Raw genomic sequence first — 15220 nt, forward strand, 5'->3', positions numbered from 1 at the left:
CAAAGATGCTCTGCTAACTCGTTCCTCTATGCTGAGAGCTTGCATTCCAGACTAGTGTTGCACTGGTGCAACAGGGTGCCCTTGTGTACCCTAGGGTACACCTCCGGCTGTGAAACCTTGAGGTGAGTCTCACGATTGGTGAGACTTGCTGGAGGGGGTTAGTGAGGAGAGCGAGACCAGGAAAGGAGAGCTGGTCTTGTGGTAGCAAGCATGACTTGTCCCCATAGCTAAGCAGGGTCTGCCCTGGTTGCATCTGAATGGGAGACTTGATGTGTGAGCACTGCAAGATATTCCCCTCAGGGGATGAAGCCGCTCTGGGAAGGGCATCCAGGTCCCAAGTTCCCTCCCTGGCTTCTCCAAGATAGGGCTGAGAGAGATTCCTGCCTGCAACCTTGGAGAAGCCGCTGCCAGTCTGTGAAGACAATACTGAGCTAGATAGACCAATGGTCTGACTCAGTATATGGCAGTTTCCTATGTTTCCTATGTTTCCCTCTCTCCTCACAGATGATTCCCAGACAGCTCTGGGCGGCCAAATTGGCCACCCACATGACGGCCGGCTCCATCACAGAGCCGGTGGAGGCTGTGGGGATTGGGGGCTGCATGGCCCCCAGAAGTTCAAGGATGTGCTGTGCGAGTGCGCGGGGCATCCTGGAGTGACCCCCGAGCCCGGGAGTCTACTCGTGTGTTGCTGCGGCACGGAGCCGTGGCACAGCAACACACGACAAAAAAACCTAGGTTAGCGAAGTGCTCGCTCCGCTAACCTGGGCTAAGGGAGGGTTTCTTCAGCAGGTGACCCGCTTTGAGGCAACTGGGCTCGCCTGCCAGCCTGGTGGTTCTCACGGTCTGCTAAAATTGGACTAGGCTCCCCTAGTCCGATTTTAGCCGATCGTGAGAATAGCCTCCTTTTCTTCAGTCCATATATGTTGCAGGGCATGATGCAAAGCTATCTATTATCCTTGTTGTGCAAGTAGACTGAGATTTCAAGACTGCGTAGCTCTGGGTCTCTGCTCAGCAACAGAATCTTCTTGTATGGGTGCATCTTTGTTCATTGCACTAGGGACTTGTTAGCCTGGAAGTTAATCTTTGGTTTCCGTTTGGCTCCGTTCATAGTCAAGAAACTGGCAGGCAATCATAAGCATACTGTCCAGAAGCAGTTATCATATTTTCATCAAGTCTATTATTAATGCAAGTATGTATGTCCTGCATGTTCCTTCTGTGCCATGGACTTCCTAGTGCAGAGAAAGTCGTATTTGATGCCCTTCAGAGAAGCCCTTCAAAACTGCTTCCACTGTCTTAATTTTATTCTGAGCTCCTTCTGCTGGTGCCAGAATCCCCCCCACCCCCCAGAGTAGTAAAAACAAATATTTCATTCATGACCAAGTAGCTTAGTCATCTGATTCTCCATACTGATGTGATGTTTGGAACAATGGCTAGCTACCTTTCTGTCTGCTCTTAGGAGATTGGTCTCTTTATAATCTCCCCCCCACTTTTTTTAATATCCTTGACTTTTATCCTGGAAATTGATTTGCTAAATGTACACCTGGCGTGTTTCCTCTTAGGGAAGAAGAAAGAAAGAAAGAAAGAAAGAAAGATAGAAAGAAAGAAAGAAAGAAAGAAAGAAAGAAAGAAAGAAAGAAAGAACCGCCATAACTACCCCTCCCCTTAGCCCAGGTTAGTGGAGCGAGTGCTCCGCTAGCCGTGGTTAATGAACAGTGTGTTGCCATGGCGCAGCTCCATGCTGTGGCAACTCATGAGGAGACCCCTGACTGGGAGGCTAAAAAGCAGCCTCCTGGCTTGGGGGTCGCTCCAGCATGCTCTGTGCACTCATGCAGAGCATGCTGGGACTTCTGGGGGCCACGCAGCCCCCGAACCCGTAAGACCCTGCCAGCTCTGTAACGGAGCCAGCAGTTGTGTGGGTGGCCAATCCGGCCACCCAGGGCAGACTGAAGGATCCTCTGCAGGGAGAGCAGGCTAAGCCCACTCTTCCCGCTTAACCCCATCTGGCGGTTCCCGCTGATCGTGGGAACTGCCTCACAGAGTCCTGGTTCACTCACACATTCAAATCTAGGTTTAATGTGAGTTACCGATATTGGTATGATTGTGTGAACCCTCAGCGAGGTGGTTTATGGTCCAAGATGAATCTGAGATTCCCAGCTTGGCATGGATTCACAGAATCATGCTAATGTCAGCAACCCACATGAAACCTTGGTTCGAGCAGTTGTGTGAACCAGGTTAGAACATTTTTCTTTTCAGATCCAGACACTGCCTCTATGGCATTCTTCACTATGGTTATGTAGTCACTGAGGCTGTTCTTATGAGCCGCCTTAGCCTAGGTTAGGGCAGATTAGCCTGGGCTAGGCTGCTCGTGTGGACTGCAGGGATCCATGAAGATCCCGGTGCTCCTGCCCACTTAAACCCTCTCCTAAGCCCGGCTCTTAGCTGAGGTTAAGGGAGCAAGCGCTCCCTTAACCTGGCTGCCAGGATTATGTGTTTTTGCAGGCTGCACACAGCCTGAGGAGACACAGAGACAGGTGCCTAGATCACCTGTCTGATGGGGGATCCTGTCAATGCCTCGTGCCTCCCCCCACCCTGAGCCCACCCACACTGTCGTGTGAATGGCCCCACTTGTTGACATCCTGACTAATGCTGCACCTGCACAGACATGTTGCACTAGCTAAATCTGGAGCTTGCGTCTCGAACTAGTGTTGCACTAACACAAACTTATTTGTGCTGCTGAACGAGGTATGCAACCTGTGGCATGCCTCGGATGTTTTGCAGGAAACGTTCGCACCATCACACAATACCAAACATCTCAGCGATTCAGTTTAGCTATGTGATATTCTTACACTAGAGTGACTGTGTTGTTCAAATGCAGCATTAGACAGTGGGGTGATTCACACGGTTGCCTCGGGTGGGCGGAGAGGGCGCGGGGCAGCGGGGGGGGGGAAGGCTGCTTTCACCTTATCTCACCCTCCACCCGCAGATGACCAAGCAGGTCCTCTTTGGCCTGCCTCCCGCACACCCACACGGAGAAGGGCAGAGGGACCCAGGCCTGGAACTGGTTGTTCCAGCCTCTGAGCATCCTTCAATGGAACACACAGCATGCACATTGCATTGGGGATTCCCCCCTCAGACGGGCACTCTATCTGCCCGTCTCTGTGACTCCTTGGACTTCACACAGTGGGTAGTCGGATAGCTGAGTTAAGGGTGCAAGAGGACCCTTAACCTCGGCTAAAAGCCCGTTTTGTTAAGGGGGTTAGGCAGGTGGGGAGTGGAGGGATTGGCGAGGATTCTACTGCTTCTCACGACCAGCCTAACTCTGCTTGGGGCAACCAGGGTTAGGGTGGGGGCAACCAGGGCTTGGGGCAACCAGGGTTAGGCTGGTCATTACAACAACCTCAGTATACCAGCTTTGTGTTCGTATATGATACATGACAGTTCCGTTGTGGGTCACAAAGGGTTCTGTATGGGTCCATTGTGTGGTTCCATCCACACAAGGTCCTCACCCCAATGTCATACAGATTTATTTTGTGACTGGTTAGAAAGAAACCAAACTAAGACATCATGCTGACGAAGACCAACAATCCATTGAACTAAGTATCCTGTCCTCCAGCAATGATAGCTATTAGCCATGAACTTCCAGGTTGAACAGGAGTCTGTCACTGAATACCAGTTGGTGTAGCAGGAGCAGAAGAGGGCTTATGCTTCCAGGTCCTGCTCATAGGCTTCCTGGAGGCAGCTGGTTGCTTATTGTGGGAAGTAGGATTCTGGGCAAGATGAACCTTTGGTCTGATCCAGCAAAGCTGCTCTTGTGTTCATAAGCACCACCTTCAACCTATATATGGGCTCAGTTGCACATCCTCAACACTTCATTGAGGATAGAGTTGGAGCATATATTGTGTCCACTATAGAGATGCCACTTAAAACAGTGGCTGGCATGGTGCATACTGTTATGGAGACAGTGTGCACTGCAGCAATGCTACTGTGGGCCTCGAAGGCAGCAAGGACACTACTGCTTGCACAAGTAGTGCCCCCGCGTTTTCTTCCATCCGGCATAATACAGCTGATGCTGCTTGCCATGCATCCTCCACCTCCTCACTGCTTTCCAAGGCCACAGTAGCGTCTCTGCAACAGAGACATGGCTGACATGCTGAGCAAGGGTATATCAGCCCAGTAATATTGCATGCGCCACCTAATGGTGCAGCGGGGAAATGCTTGACTAACAAGCAGAAGGTTGCCGGTTCGAATCCCCGCTGATACTATATTGGGCAGCAGCGATATAGGAAGATGCTGAAAGGCATCATCTCATAATATGCGGGAGGAGGCAATAGTAAACCCCTCCTGTATTCTACCAAAAGAAAACCACAGGGCTCTGTGGGCACCAGGAGTCGAAATCGACTTGACAGCACACTTTATCTTTACCTTTAATATTGCATGCACATGTTGCACAAGTTGTGCAAACACAGAGTGTGCACAAATGATGTCATGCAAGAGTAAGCCCATTGCAAATAATGGCTTACCCCTGTGTAATGTCATTTGCATACATTTTGTGTTTCCGCAACTCGTGTACACACATCACTAGTGGGCTGACATACCTTTGCATGGTATCTCTCAGCCTGTCTCCGAAATGGCATGATCATGTCGGTCAATTTTCCTATTGTGACTGTCACATCTGTAAGTGATCACCATGTGGACTGGTGCCATTACACCCCTAGAGGCACTGTTGACTGGGAATGTAGAGTCTCACATGATTGGTGAGTACCTGTAGACATCCATATCTGGGACAGGTATAAGTATCCATGAGCAGGCCATTTCAGCCCTTGCTTGCATATTATATGTTCTGATTTATATCCCTCACTGGAAGCCGTCCAGCAATGATGCAGAAGCCAGATATTACAAAAACACATTCACTCTTAAACCTGCCTCTAGGCACCATCCCCCTTGATCTACAGATGAGCAAAAGAAGCACAGCCAAGTGGATTGTGGGGAGTTCTAATCCTGTCTGAGCTACCGATTTCCTCTGTAACTTTGGGAAAGTCCCATGGCCGTTTCAACTTTTGTCAATCTAGCAGTAAAAGGGGATGTGGGGAACACTGGGACCTTCCTTCATTCTTATAAGAACCCTACAACCTCCAGCATTCACTGTATAGAATTCAAATGTGATGCCATGGTTTGCATTTATGACTTCAGTGATGTGCCCACAATGTTTTCTTAAGAAAACCTTCCAGGTTGAGAGAAGTTATTACTGCAATATAACCTGATTTCCTGCTTTCTGAACAACACAGAGACTTCTGCATTTGTACCTTTTGCAGGGAAAGGTGACATGTATATTCCCATTTTTGGTACTCTTAACAAAAGCCATTTCTAGCAGAAACCAGCTTCTTTCTCAGCACAAATGTGGGGTACACGACTCATCCATCCACCCTGTTCAGAAGTGGTGAACTATGAGTAAAACCTCAAGTCCTGTGAATTAAATGAATAAGACTTGGTTTGGTGCAGCAGTGGTCTCTGTTCCAGCCTATCAGGGATCCATGCTGTACTTGAAGATTGGAACTGCTTAGGGTCAATTCTCCAGACAGAAGTACACACTATGGCCACATTCACACATAATGGGGAACCCGAGTTGCAGGGGTCTGACTGTTACATCCAAACAGATGCAACTCTGATCCTGTCCCTTTTGCAATCTGAGGTTGCACTTCAGAGACTCCACTTTGAACCCTCAGTTTGTAGTGAGTTTTGCTGCTCAAAACTGAGGGTCAACGGAGCCTCTGTTGTGTCTGAATGCAGCATTGAAGCCTGCATTCAGCCAGACTGGAGTTGAGGGAGGAAGCTCCTTCCTATCTCCCTCCATGACTGGCTGGGTGGGCTGTCCTTCAAGCAAGAAGGAAGCCCGCACAGCCAGTTCCCCCTCTTCTCTGCAGTCTTGATGATGCTCTTCTTCTGCAAAGAGGATGCTCTCTCTGTCGTCCGAATGCAAACAGGAGAGTGGGGGTGGAGGACGGAGCGGAGCAGTGGATCCATCAGACCCGCAGTTTCGCATGACTTACAAATGGAGCCTGTATTTCACCTCGGGGTAATTATTAAAAAATAAGAATGTATCCCCTTGTGAGATCATCTCCTTGCCCCTTACCAAAGCAAGGCCATGTAATTTATGTCCTGATGTCATCACATTGTGTGAGTCTTTGCCTCACCCATTCTCTGTTATTTGGTTCCTACTGGTGAGGGGTGAGGGGGTGGGATGCTTGAGGTGCAGGTGTCAGGAAAGAGAAAGCAGAAAAAGAGGGAATGAGATGCACACAGGTAATTTTGGAGCCTGGACCTAAAGGCCTTTGGAGGCCCCACCCAATGCAAATTAAGCATCCTCATGCTCGGCTGGGTGACCACACCACCCGGGACAGACTAAAGAGGATTGTGGGGGACCCAGGGGCTGTGGAGGCCCTGGACTTTGGCCCCAAAGTCCAGGGGTAAGAGTGCCTCTGAATGCAACACAGAGATGCCATTTTTGGTGGCAGCCCTGTGTTGAGTATAACAAGTAGACCTATCCTCCTTTTACATACAGATTCAGGTTTACATGGAGATTTAGCCTGGGATCTAGTTCTAACATCAAAAGAATCCCTTGTGCTCCGTTACGCCAGAAATTTCCACCCGAGCCTGCTCTGATACTAGAATGGAGCCCAAGTGATAGAAAAGCTAGAGGATGATGGGAACTGAAGTGCAACAACATCTGGGGACCCAGCACTGGAGACCCTGAGTGCAGACAGTGCTGAGCTAGGTGAATGCTCTGACTCAGCCGAAAACCCACCCTAAATCTTTTAACTTGCATTATGATTTCCAGCTGCTTTTAATGTTTTACTTTGTCTTGTGTTTGCTGTAAACCACCCAGAGATGTGAGTTTGGGGCAGCATACAAATATACTACATTAAACAAATTTAAATTCAAATAACATATTTGGAAGTGAGTGCTACTATGGCCAGTGGGTCTTATTTCCAGGTAAGTAGATATAGGGTTGCAGCTTAAAGCAGGGGTAGGTACCCTCGACTCTCCAGCTGTTGCTGAACTACAACTCCCATCATCCCCAGCTGCAAAATGGAGTAGTTTGTACTTATTTGGGAATTGTAGTCCTACAAGAGCTGGAGAGCCAAGGTTGCCTATCCCTGGCCTAAAGGTTGCAGCCCTGATGGGGAGGGATAGATGCCAATTCCTCCACATGCCAAGTTCAGCATTTTTAACACACAATTGGCTGTCTGAATTGGCCCTGGAGATAGAGCCTAACCACAATCCATGGAATTCTACACACGCTGCAGTGGTCATTGTGACGTAAACTGGGGTCTTGAATCCAACTACAAGCCTTACGGTCTTAGTCTGAGAGCCTGTGGTCTTTGCTGGCATGGAGAAGAAACCACAGGATTATTGTGTCTTGAGAGAGGCAAAGCTCTCCATGTAAGCGGTCAGTGTATGTGGCGAGCTACTCCCACACTCTTTATTTGCACAGCTGTTAGCATTTACAACACTCACACTTTCAGTAAGGAGAGGGCAACTTGGCCAGGTTTGGTTGCTCTCGCAACTTCCATTCAGCACAACACACAGGACTTTGTTGTAAAAAGAATGTGTGGAGAGCACCTCGCACAATGGGATGCAAGTGGCCTCTTCCATACTGGGCATGTGAATGTTCATACCATGGGAGCCTAGTGAGGTTAATATGGAGATAACTCTTGCCATGCTTTTAAGGATACCACCAAGCTCAGGGTCTGACTTGTGGCCATTGTTTTGTAGCAAGTGGCCAATCTGTTGGGATTTCACAATCAGGCTTGGAAAAGAAAGGTGTTATGGCCCATTTAGTTGTCATTGGCTTAGCTGCTTGCTTGTCACAGAAGGGGTGGGCAGACTCAGGATAGAGAGGAGGGAATAAAGCCAGAGGGGCCACTATATTTCCCTCTGTATTGGTTGGGCTAGCTAGGAGTTTCTATTCTCCTTCCTGTTCTGGTTTGTTCCTTTTCTTAGTGTATAAGTCAGCAAGTTAGTCAGAGGGCTATAGGCCACCTCCAGCCTCAAAGGCAGGATGCCTGTGAGTACCAGTTGCAGGAGAGTAACAGCAGGAGAGCGGGCATGCCCTCAACTCCTGCCTGTGGCTTCCAGCGGCATCTGGTGGGCCGCTGTATGAAACAGGATGTTGGATTAGATGGGCCTTGGGCCTGATCCAGCATGGCTGTTCTTACGTTCTTATGTTCTGTACTGACTTCTGAGTGCCTTGGTCTCCCAAATAAAGTTCTCTTAAAAACCTGCCAGTGGTATTTGTTCTGTGCTCCATGAAGACAAAACACACTCTGCAACACTTCACACTCAGGTCTCAGGATAGAAACTCCTAGCTAGCCCAACCAGTACAAAGGAAACTATAGTGCCTCCTCTGGCTTTATAGTAGATTGCATGCAAACTGTTCAGGAAACTAAGACACAGCTGTTGCATATCCCAACATGAAGGAGGGCAGCGGAAACAGATCCTAAGCTCAATGCAGTGCTGGATTTAAGGACAAGCTATGGAACTTAATCCAGAATTTTCACTTGAGGCACAAATAACCAGGCTCAAACTATCATACTTTGGATACATTATGCGAAGACCCAGCTCCCTTGAGAAGTCTATAATGCTGCGGAAAGTTGAAGGAAAGAGAAGAGGATGACCAGCAGCAAGGTGGATGGACTCAATTACGACAACAATGAACGCACCACTGAGACACCTCAAAGGCCAAGCTGAAGACTGATCATCCTGGAGAGAATCTATGTATGTGGTTGCTAAGAGTCGACACCGATTTGACGGCACTTAATCAATCAATGTAAGCTACAAGCCACCTAATGGCACTGTGGGGAAATGCTTGACTAACAAGCAGAAGGTTGCCGTTTTGAATCCCCATTGGTACTATATTGGGCAGCAGCAATATAGGAGGATGCTGAAAGGCATCATCTCATACTGTGTGGGAGGAGGCAATGGTAAACCCCTCCTGTATTCTACCAAAGAAAACCACAGGGCTCTGTGGGTGCCAGGAGTCTAAATCGACTTGATGGCACACTTTACCTTTGCTTTATGTAAGCTACAGTTTAGGACCGCACACTATGAGGAGCCTCTGAATACCAAAAAATGACTAAATTTCAATCTTTACATAATTGGTTGAGCAATATGAATGGGCAAAAGACTCTGAAATAGACATTATTGTTCTGATAAGGCACAAATGTATTTATATGGCTATACAATTATGTATCATATTGAATTTCTAAATCCGTCCAGAAATAGCTGTGAGTTTTATCAAATTTTTATTTGACCAGGGTCAGCGCCCACCATCATGGTTATAGGCAGCATTCACTTCTTCAGACATGCTATAATCATGAGCAGCACAGCTGGAGGGTGTGAGTCGCACACTGGGGCAGGACTTCTGACCCATTTTATGATGCAATGGGGCCTTTCCAGCTTGACATTGCTTAGGAACTCAACATGGCATAATCGACGCATTTCAAGGATGATCTCTTTCTCAGGAAAAGTATACAGAGACCGAAATACAAATCTTCTCTTCTACAAATTATCAGCACATGCTCACTTCCCCCCAATTCCTACCTTGTGTTTTTTTGAAGCACACAAACAGGAGAGCTGGTCTTGTGGTAACAAGCTTCAATTTCCCCCTTTGTAAGCAGGATCCACCCTGATATGCACTTGAATGGGAGATGATGTGTGAGTACTGTAAGGGGGCCGCTCTGGGAACTTAGGAACATAGGAAGCTGCTATATACTGAATCAGACCATTGGTCTATCTAGCTCAGTATTGTCTACATAGACTGGCAACGGGTTCTCCAAGGTTGCAGGCAGGAATCTCTCTCAGCCCTGCATGCTTAATGTTCGAAGTTCCCTCCCTGGCATCTCCAAGAGCTGGGAGAGACTCCTAACTGCAACCTTGGAGAAGCCACTGCCAGTCTGTGCAGACAATACTGAGCTAGATGGACCAATGATGTGACTCGGTAGAAGGCAGCTTCCTATGTCCCTAGAAAATGGGAGTGCGCACAGTTCCCAAATGTAGGTAGGATGCTTCTCCTATCCTATTTATTATCATGTGAATGGTTTTAATGCCTGCATAGGACTTGTGTGTCCTTCCTAACCAACTCCCTCGGCCCAACCACCCTTCTTTCCAATCAAACCCAACTGCATTTATCTTTGTATTCCCATCATATTTTCAATCCCATTGCAATGCTAGGAATGTTTACTGTTGAGGGATGCCTTGGAGTCACACAGCATCTGCTAGGGTTGCTGGTGGCACTCAGACTTCTTGTTTTGACAGTGACAGTGATGAGGGGTATTTAAAGCTGAGTCAAAATGAGAAGTTACAGAGTCAACAAAAAATCTCAGTGGGCAGATTCCCCGGGGAAACCTAGCCCTCCTCAATGCAAAAGCCGTGCCTTTCCCCCCTGGGTAATCATGAGAGCAACTGAAAGGTCCAGCCTGAGAAGTGAGCGGGAGGAAGGAGGAAAGGGCTATTTACTGACAAGCTTGTGAAAACAAACAAGTTGGATGCATTGATCTAACCTCCTCCTCCTTTTGGCATTTTATATGGCGTGGGTATTTTTCCAGCTGTAGTTCCTATTTGAAGAGAATGCAGTAAGAACCTTTGAAGGGAAGAGGGAGCTTTGTGTGAGATTTCTGGTCATTAAAAACCAAATAAGCCAATAGCCAATGTCCTGACTAATGAAGCAGTCGTGCAAGGGGAGAAGTACCCATGTATCTGAAGAGTTCCAGACTAATGCTGCACTGAGTGTGTGTGTGTGTGTGTGTGTGCGTGCGTGTGCATAATGTCAATGACCTCCCTTTCTCCTTGAAGTCCTCTGTGTCACCTGAAAATGTGTCTCCCCTAGCACTGCATGACCCTCAGGGACATGTTTTCAGATGGCATCGAGTGCTTCCCAGGTAAGGAGAGGACATGAATGGCACGGAGCCAGTAGTGGAGCCAAATGAATTGAACTTTCCCGAAGCTTCATTAGTCAGAATGTCAGCCTGTGATACCACAAATGTTTGGGGCCTATATGAATTTGGGAGGAGGTCTGGCCTTGAGGTAGCAAGCATGAATTGTCCCCTTTGCTAAGCAGGCTGTTCCCTGGTTTGCATTTGAATGGGAGACATGTGTGAGCACTACAAGATATTCCCCTTAGGAGATGGGGCTGCTCGGGGAATAGTGTCTGCATGCTTGCATGCAGAAGGTTCCCAGTTCCTTCTCTGGCAACTCCAAGATAGGACTGAGAAGGACTCCTGCTTGCAACCTTGGAGAAGCCACTGCCATTCTGTGTAGACAATACTGAGCTAGATAGACCAATGGTCTGACTCAGTATATGGCAGCTTCCTGTGTTCCTTACTACAAACTCATATTGGTTTTTATACTCATTTCACTATGATGGGCATCTATTGTGTCTTGTGGGGCTAGGCAATGCCATTCTCACTGCTGCAAGGACTCACCAGGTGAACTAGGCATAAATAAAGCTCAAGGTACAAGCCAGGGTCAGATGCAAAAACGTCAGGTGCACACAGGTGGAAGGGAAATCAGATCTAGTCAAAGCCAAGGTCAGGAGCCAGGAGATCAGGTCAACGGGAGCAGGTAAGTCAGTTCGGTCACAGCCAGGGCCAGAAGCCAGCAGAACAGCTGTAGGCAAAAACAGGCTAAGATCTTGGGCAAGAATGTTGCTGTAGCAAAGACCTTAAGCAGACTGAGCCCTTTTCAAGAGAAGTGAATTCTGGCCATGCCCCCAGTCCGGAATGTAGAAATCGAAAAGTGCCCACACCAGGCGCGTAACAATGATAGGGCAAGGGGAGACAGTTGTCTGGGGGCCCCACTGCCTGGAGGGGCACCCCAGGGGCACCTCATGTGACTCCCCATTGCCCCCTGCCCAGCCCCATAGCCTCTCAGCCACTTGCCCTCTTCGCCGTCTCTCCTGCTTGTTCTGCTGGCCCGCAATCGAGGCAGCAGGCAAGCTGCAAAGAGCTCCTTTTCTCCCGCCTCTCAGCTGATCGGCGGGTGGGCGGGGCTTCCACGGAGGCCTCCGTGTAGGCCGCAGTGAAGCCTGAACTCGAGTAGGGCCCAAGCAAGCCAGGAAGGAGGAGGCAGCCAGAGTGTTCTCTGCAGCAGAAGACCCCTTGCTGCCCTGCTTAACCCAGACCAGCATTTGCCAGGTAGAGTGTGGTTACCTTTCCCGCCCCCCCCCCCATATATAGGGATCTGCTTGCCATAGGGCTTGGATATGGGGGTGGGGGGGAGGGACCGAGAAGTCTCTGAATATTTATTTTGAAACAGCTTGGAAAATTTGCTGACTTAAAAAAAACTATCTAAAAAGTCCTATAAGTGGCTTGTTTCATGGCAGAAAATTGCAAAAACTTCTGGAACAGTATTTTATTAATTTTATTTATTTATTCATTCATTTATAAATGCACTTATGTTCAAGTTGTTTTGCAACCCAGAAGGTCTGAGTGAGAACTGTGAAGCATGTGTGGTGCTTTTATTTTATTTTTCTTGTGTGTGAACTGCTCCCCAATAACTTGCAGGGACTTCAGGGTCAATCTGGCCAACATGTGAATGCAGCACCTCCATTCCAGAGGAGATGTGTCTTAAAGGGCTTTAAAAGCCTCCTGTGAAAAACCTCCTGCAATCAAACTTTACTGAATTTGTTCAGAATTCTGGGAAAACAAACATAGGCTCACCCTGCATGGTTGAAAGTCTCCTTTGCTAATCTGCAGCGAGGGGCCCATTTTAATCATTCATCTTTCTAGTGTGTTCTAGGCATTAAAAGTAATACAAATGTATAGTACTCAATGTATATCACTATATATTGTGACGTGTGTGTGTGTATTCAGTGAAATGTATTTGCAGGCAGCATACTTATTTTGGAATATCAGACTTAAATCCTTGGGGGCCTGGGGTGTGCGGAGGCCCTGGACTTTGGGGGGGGGGGGCATTTTAAAATCTTGTCTCTGGGCCCACTCCAACCTTGCTACGCCCCTGGCCCACACCTTATTCCTCAGTCTCTGGCTGTGGCGCAGGTGAGGTACGGCTTACTCTTCCTCTCCTGAGCAGCCGCCGGAAGAAGAGGAAGAAGAGGGTGAGGGTGCATCCTCAGGATGAAGGGGAGTTTCCAGAGGTACAGAGTCCCCAAGTCCTCTGTGGGGGACCCTCACATCCTGCTTCTTCAACCTTCTGAGTCTGGTTCAGGATCAGGCATTATTAATATTATTATTGTTGTTATTGTTATTGTTTACACAGGATAGGTGTTATTGACTGGTTTGTTTTATCCAGACATCGAGTCCTTTCCAAGGACCTGGGATGGATGAATTTTATTATCAATGTTGTTGCTGTTGTTACAGATATCATCGCAAAATATAGGCTGTTCCCAGTAAAGCTGCTTTTTGTAATTGGCTGGTGGTGATTTGGCCCCTATGGTGGCCCCTATGGTGTTGAGGTGCTCTTCAAGGTGTTTTGGAATTGCACCTAGGGCAGCAGTTACCACTGGGATTATTTTGGTCTTTTTCTGCCACAGCCTTTCAATTTCAATTTGTAGATCTTTGTATTTTGTGATTTTTTTCTGTTTCTTTTTCTTCTATTCTGCTATCCCCTGGTATTGCTATGTTGATTATTTTAACTTGTTTTTCTTTCTTCTCGACTACAGTTATATCTGGTGTACTGTGTGGCAGATGTTTGTCTGTTTGTAGTCGGAAGTCCCATAATATTTTTACATCTTCATTTTCTACAACCTTTTCAGTTTTATGGTCCCACCCATGTTTAGATACAGGTAGCTTGTATTTTTTGCAGATGCTCCAGTGTATCATCCCTGCTACCTTGTCATGCTTTGTTTGTAGTCAGTCTGTGCAATCTTTTTACAACAGCTGATTAGGTGGTCCACTGTTTCATCTGCTTCTTTACAAAGGTGGCACTTGCTGTTTGTTGTTGACTTTTCTACTTTTGCTCTTATTGCATTTGTTCTTAGTGCCTGTTCTTCTGCAGCCAGTATTAAACCCTCTGTTTCTTTCTTCAAGTTGCCATTCTTAAAACATTGCCAGGTCTTGGTGATGTCTGATTTTCCACTTATATTGTGCAATTAATAATAATAATAATAATAATAATAATAATAATAATAATAATTCGATTTCTATACCGCCCTTCCAAAAATGGCTCAAGGCAGTTTACACACAGAGAAATAATAAATAAATAAGATGGCTCCCTGTCCCCAAAGGGCTCACATTCTAAAAAGAAACACAAGATAGACACCAGCAACAGTCACTGGAGGTACTGTGCTGGGGGTGGATAGGGCCAGTAACTCTCCTCATGCTAAATAAAGAGAATAACTGCGGTAAAAGGTGCCTCTTTGCCCAGTTAGCAGGGGATAATATTGACCATGCAGTGGCTTATTTTTCCATTTTTCTGCTCAGTTCTTGACTTGTTCTTTCTTGTAGGGCTGCTTTGTTTCATTGGTGTTGAATAGTTTCTTGATATTGACCATTTGAAGTGCATCTTCTTCACTGTCCTTGATATATTCTGCAAGGCCTCTTTTCTCCTCCTCTACTGTTTGATGGACTTGCAGCATTCCTCTTCCACCTGAGCTGCGAGGGAGGTATAGCCTATCGACATCACTGCGGCGGTGCAGAGCATGATTGATGGTCATGATTTTCCTGCTCTTACGATCTAGTGTCTCTAGCTCTGCCTGGGTCCAGTCTATTATCCCTGCAGTGTATCTGATAACAGGTATAGCCCAGGTGTTTATGGCTTGTATGGTGTTCCCGCCATTGAGTTTGGACTTTAGGATTTTTCTAATTCTCCTGATGTATTCACTTCCAATTTTTCTTTTAACTTCAGTGTGTGCAATGTTATCAGCCTGGAGAATGCCCAAGTATTTGTAATGTTCTTTCTCTTCCAGGTTCTTGATCTTGCTTCCATTGGGTAGTTCTATTCCTTCTGTTTTTCTTATTTTTCCTCTGTTCATTATTAATGCAGCAGACTTGTCTAGTCCAAACTCCATTGCTATATCGCTACTGAATATACGGATGGTGTTCAGCAGTGATTCGATTTCTGACTGGGACTTTCCATAAAGCTTCAGATCATCCATGTACAGCAGATGGTTTATTTTACTTGATGTTTTAGATGTTTGGCATCCGAGACCTGTTTTGTTTAGTATTTGTGAAAGTGGAGTCATGGCGATTACAGACAACAGAGC

The 15220-nt window shown here is 47.1% G+C and overlaps 1 long non-coding RNA gene across 1 annotated transcript in view; it reads left to right on the forward strand.

The window, feature by feature from the left end:
- Positions 1-12096: 12096 nt before the first annotated feature.
- Positions 12097-15220, forward strand: part of LOC128324178 (uncharacterized) — a 77361-nt gene continuing 74237 nt past the window's right edge. Inside the window, exon 1 of the long non-coding RNA XR_008306705.1 lies at positions 12097-12191. This is a non-coding gene — a long non-coding RNA (uncharacterized LOC128324178). The remainder of the gene's footprint in view (positions 12192-15220) is intronic.

Source organism: Hemicordylus capensis, chromosome 4, assembly GCF_027244095.1.
Source record: "Hemicordylus capensis ecotype Gifberg chromosome 4, rHemCap1.1.pri, whole genome shotgun sequence".
NCBI lineage: Eukaryota > Metazoa > Chordata > Lepidosauria > Squamata > Cordylidae > Hemicordylus > Hemicordylus capensis.